The sequence below is a fragment of the Gavia stellata genome, chromosome 21, assembly GCF_030936135.1.
Source record: "Gavia stellata isolate bGavSte3 chromosome 21, bGavSte3.hap2, whole genome shotgun sequence".
NCBI classification, from domain to species: domain Eukaryota; kingdom Metazoa; phylum Chordata; class Aves; order Gaviiformes; family Gaviidae; genus Gavia; species Gavia stellata.
Genome location: NC_082614.1, coordinates 6,640,749 through 6,646,748, shown reverse-complemented (window position 1 = coordinate 6,646,748; position 6,000 = coordinate 6,640,749).

Here is a 6,000-nt window from a genome sequence, read left to right as displayed (position 1 = left end):
TCACTTGTAATAAATAAACAAAATTTCCCTCTCCCTTCCAAATTTTGAGAGTTCGTATGAAATGGGACCTGGGCTACATGACGCCAGCTGTACCATTTCAAAAGACTTATCAGTAGTTTTCTACCTAATACCCAGAGTATCTAATACCATATGCCAGAGGCTTGGGATGTTCCCCATCCATGAACTGGTTGGACAAGAAAGGGGGAAAGGAGTCCAAGTGAGTCCAAGCAAGTTTCCATGTGCGTCTACTCTGCCATTATTCAGACCATTTGCCTACTTGTGCTTGCTTCCTCCGTGGTTACACACGGACCCATGCTACCTCTGCGTTTGTCTAAAGCAGCTTGGGTTGCACCCCCACCAAAAAGCAGGAAAAAAACCCCAAAGCGCCCCCCCTAAACCTTCTTGGAGCAAAAGCAAAGCACACCCCCTTTTGAGGTGGAGGGGAAGCTGTTTCATTACAATGGCTTTGACCATCAAAAGCGGTGAGTGGGAGAGTATCTGACAGCGTTAGCTCGGTAGATTGACTGGCTGGGGTCACGTTTTTGTAAGTGAGAAGGTAGCAGCTGTCCTTTGTGGCATGCAGGACGCAGCATTTCAGGGGAACTTGCAGATTTTTTTTTCCATAAGAACTGCTCCATGCTGTGCCATGCTGCTGTCCCACCCCTCCCTCTTCTGTGCCTTGGGAGGGGGGAATGGGCTGGGTGCCCATCAGGAATGTTTGCACTGGCACGGGGAAAGCAAGTCTGCCTCTGCTAAACTTACACGTTACTGGAGACTAATCAGTAAGTCTGTTGCTTTAATTTTGTTTTTGGTTCCCAGTTTTCTTCTAAATCTTTAGGGAAGAAAGGATGGCAGCATCTTGAGTGAAGTCAGCATAATGCCAGGGTGTGGGATTTCCATAATTCAGTTCCTGTCTTACTATTTTTTAACAAAATGCTTGAAATTAAAGAAGTGGGGAGGTAGTATGAACATGGTGGTTTTGCAATAAAATAAAAAAATGAACTTTGCAAACTGGTTGTTGGTCAGATCACAGTCTTCAGGGGAAACCGTATCTAATAGATGTCATTGTAAGGGTAATGCTGCACTTGGCACCAAAAATTAGATTTAATGCCATAAATGGAGATAAAGCATGTTGCAGCTGACAATGTACTTCCAGACCATGTCCCTGGCTAAAGAGCTTGCAATGCAAGGCACAAATAGGTGCAGTATAGATAACTGACTGGGGGGGTCAGATTCTGCAAATGCTTACTCAGGCACTTTGCTTGAACTCAGTGTGACTGCTGGAGTAAGAGCTTGCACAATCCAGCCTGAGGTGCGGGGCTGGAGACTTATAGCTGTTGGGTAAAACAGAACTGCTTGGGGGTTTTATTTATTTTTCAAGTGCCTGGTGAGGCGGGCTTTAAGTAAAAGCCTGCTTCAGACCCTGACTTGTATGCCTGTTTATTTGCTGTAATCACCTGTAACCTAGAATTGCAAAACTCCTGTGGATACACTAGTGATGCCTTTGTAAAGTTTCCCTAGCAAAAATTCAACTGGATTTTAAAAGCACATGCTTCTTTCAAAACGCTTAGCTATTAAGTTCAGTCCTGCCAGCCTGGTGGCCTGAGAATGTTTTGGAAAAGGTCAGAGGGCCACATCGAATACTATGGGTCCAATTTCCCAGCCTGATTTGTTGCCTGAACTCTTTGAAGGGAGTGGAGCACCTGCAAATCCCCTTCTGGGGATTCCCTTAAAATGTGGGGAAGCCTCCAACAGGTGTGTGGAGCTGGCATGGCCTTGGCCCGAGGTGGGGAGAGGTGTGGCTGGGACACGTCTGAACCTGCACTTGGGCTGGAGCAAGGAATTAAAGAGGCTGTAAGTGGTAGCTGTTCTCAGCTCCTCTCATTCCCCTGAGCATAGGGAAGGGATGCTAACCTTCGCCAGGCAGAGTTTACTAAGCTATTCTCCACTTTTCTGCGGCCTGTTAGGAAGTAGGCAGTGGGCAAGGGTGTTGTAGCTGCTTGTCCCCCCCTCTGAGAGGCAGCGGGTTGGCTGCCAGGGCAGATGCTGACTAATTGTATCAGGAAAGAAGTGGGAGGCGATAGAGCTGATTCAGATCCCTGGTTTAAAAATCCTGAGCCTGGCTGAGTGAATGCCTGATTAATGTATTTTCTTCTCAGATTCACAGATTCATTTGCTTTGAGGTCACAGTTCAGAGGCTCAAGAGAAAACAGGCAAGACATTGAGTCTCGCTGGAAGTGTGTCACATGCTCACTGCCTAGGTGCTCTCCGTGTAAAAGGCTTTGACAAAGTGAAGTCCCAGATAGACTGCGGTACTACCGTGTCAGAGAAGGCTGTGGCTGGGATGTCTGCTTGGGTAGGGGTTTGAATCTTTCTTTTTCTTAGGAGGCAGTTCATTGGCTGGCATTAAACAGTTATTCCTTCTGATGGGTCATTGGATCTTCTTCCTAAGACCTTTCTGGCTTATTTTAAAAACTTAATGTTTAAGGGATAAACAAAGCATTTATTTTGCTTTCATTGAAAAGAGTGTAAGCACTTCATCTGAGTAGGAAAGAAAAGCACGATTATTCATAGGAAGTCAGTCTCTACAGTGAATGACTGAACAAAAAAAGTCCATCTGGAAGAGTACATAAATTCTACTGAGGGCAACAGACTTTTTAATTCTGTTCATCTCCAGAAGTCTTAGAGAAAAATACGTTTTCTCCCTCCTGCTTCTTGCCAGAGGATTTGGCAGAAAGAAATCTACCTCCTTCCCAATCTAGTTTTTAGAATATATTTGCTCTTTAAGAACAAGTCAGCACAGTAATCCTGTTTCATGTTAACCACTATGAAATATGGTGTTAACTTTTTAGCCCTATAGTGGCAGGAAATGGGATTTAAGATTTTTTTCCTTGAGTATAGAAGAGTTTAGGAGCAGGATTTAAAGAAAAATAAATCATGACAATCCTCTCTCTGAGTCTATTTCCTTAGACTAATCTTTCAATTAATCTCATTTGTCTATTATGCAATTTGGTATATGATTTTAACCATGATAGTCTTTAAATGGAAGTTGACACTTCAGATCCCTGTGATGGCTTCAACTCCTACTCCATAGTGTCTGCTTGTTTTGATTTATGCTTTGGTTGTCTAACCTGTTGGATTCTTTGCTTCCTCCAGAATCCTCAGTTGTGCACATACTTGCTTTTTTCCAACCATTTCTACATATTTGCCGTATCACTGTAATCTCTTCATTCTCTGGGCTGTGCCTATTCCTATCTGTTTTCTCTGTCTCTTTCCACACAAACTTTGGACCATGTTTTGGGCTGTCCTTCATAAATGTAACAGTAATTTCTTCACTGTAAGCTACTCCAGAACTTCAGAGAGTCACCAAATAGTCTAGGATTACATCCATGCAAGTGTTGGTGTAGCATTTGTTTGTGCATGAAGACTCTCTTTAGAATAAGATCCATGTTTCAAAACGCTCTGCAAACATCCTTCCTATTATAATACTTGAAGGCCACTTGGCACAAATCTTTTTTTTCCTGACTTGTATGAAACTGATATCCCAGTAAATGAGAAAGTATCATTGCAGATGCTTTTAGGGACAGGGAAAATGAGGAGTATCTACTGTGACTTGCGGGAAAATCTTCTGGCTGTTCTACTGATGGTGTCCTTCTGCTTCCCTTAGTATACTTTTTAATGTTCGATTAATTCTTCTGGAGCAGAAGAGTCATATGATAAAGTTCTAAGGAATATTCCAAAAGAGACAAACTTGAATGTGTTGCTGCTTTGTCCTGCTAGATACCAGTGGTTAGATTGAAGCCTCTGGTTGTACAATTCCCACTTGTTCTTGACCTCAAACCTCCAGCCTATGTCAAAGTTTTGCTTTCCAGAACTGCATGCCCTTATGTCTAGGGGAAACTTGTGACTGATGAAAGGTTTGATATCAAATGCTCTCAAATCCTATTGAAATCAGTAGGTTGACGGTGCTCATTGCTAAGATCAGGCCCTAAACAGCTAAGATGCAATTTGCAGATCAGATCCCTCCTGCAGTTGGGTCACACAGCTTTGGAGAGAAGCAGTAGATAGTCTCATTCCCTGCCATGGACAGTCTTGAGCTTCTCATTAAATTGATCATTATTTATTATACACATACGCACTCTGTCTCTAATTTAAATAAATGTGAATAATACCAGACATAAGTGTCCCTGTGTTGAATAACTGAACTCAAGTTATGCCTGGCGTTCAGTTACAACAGGAAAAAATGGGTTTTGGTACTTAGTGCTGAATAGCGGAGGCCAACTCATAGAGTTTTTTAGTTGCAAAAATGCTATGTCTGAATTTCTTAAATAGTGTGTGTCTATAATAGGCCCAGAGACATGACAGCACACGTGGAGCACATGAAGGGGAAGACACAGGACATGAATTTTTCTGCAGGTTTTAACAAAGCCAGAATCTTCTGTGCCCTCTCTGCTCTGCCACACAGAACAAAAGCCCCAGGAGGTTTGTTTCTAAAGTCATCTGAGAGCTGCCAGCACAAAATGAAAGCCCCAAGGGTTTCTCAAGTCATTGAAGGGGTATCCACAGCCTATAAATGTGAAAATGCAACTGAGCTGCACTTTGAAAGTGAGAGGACAGTGGCATGGCACAGTCGCTAGGGAGTCACTGAACAGTCAAGACTGACACAATGTGGAACTCATGAACTTGTGCTTAAACAAGTAATTTGTTTAACCAGTATGTGACTTACTACATGCTGATGGCTGTTGGGCCCCACATCCGAATGTTCCCCTACCACCTTCCCTGTGTCTGTGTATAAGTCAGCTCCCCTTTGGGAGGGAAGGACACTGGATGTGGCACAAAGCCTGCTGGAAAATCCCAAAGTCATGCGTCATTTCAGACCTGGGTATGTGGGATGCCTGGCTCTAATAAGTAACACGAGTTTTCTTTTGCTGTCTTTGGAGATGACTGCCCACCTCTGTGTCTGGAGGGAAGGGTCTGCATGGCCTGTGTGAGAAGCAGCATGAGTTTGCTCCCATTTTTGTCTCCATCATACAGATATGCAAACCTTGGAAGTGAGTGATGTTGTTACTTTCCCTGGAGGCCTCAGCATGCAGCTCGTCCTGTGCGAGCAGCGCAGAGAGCACTGCAGGAGGGAGCTGGAGGGCAGCATGGGGTCCTTGCTCCAGCCCTTGGCTGTCTGAATCCCTGGCAGGCCGGCCTGCTGCATGGCCACCGTCACGGACAGTTGCACCTGATGTGTGGGAGTTACTTGGCACCTTGTGGATGTAGTTTCCCATTGATTTTTGGTGGAATTGATTTATAGAGCTATTTAATGGAATTGATTCTTTTTACAACTTTTTTCCCCTCTTAAAGACCAATTGTTTTTCTTGAGTGATGGCTACAAGTTTGTGTTTATGTATTAATATGCTTACGCACCCACAGTCCCAACTGTGTTCTTTCTACTTGCACTGCAAAAGAAAGTCTCAATCTCAAATGCCATCTTAAATTTTAATATTATATTTGATGTATGACCTGGAATAAATTAAACGTGCTAGAACTTGCAAGATGAAATCCTAGTGGTGGGTATAACCACAAAGCAGTGATCTATTAAGCCAAGGACTGTCGAGAATGTCTGTTGTGGTTGTGTCTGGGTTACGAGTGGCTCCCTTTGGTTTAGTGTAGGTGGATATTTTTATTCTGCTTGGCTCGTGAACAAGGGGATGAAAATTCAGAATTTACCTACGAGAAGTGTAAGACTCTGCTGAGTTTTCCTTTACAAGCCCATAGGTAGGAACCACATTTTTATCCTAAAACCAATATTTTTATTGTACTTAATGTCTTTCATTGATTGTCACTCCAAAGTGGCTTGCATTAAGAAAATAGGATATTCTGTACCTGGAGGAATATTGTGAGAAAGTGTGAATATCATAATTCTCTGTTACTGTTTTGCACTTTGCAGGTCAGTTCTGTCAGTAAGTTTAACTTGCAAATCTGTGTTGTGGTTTTGGGCTTCTTTCTTTT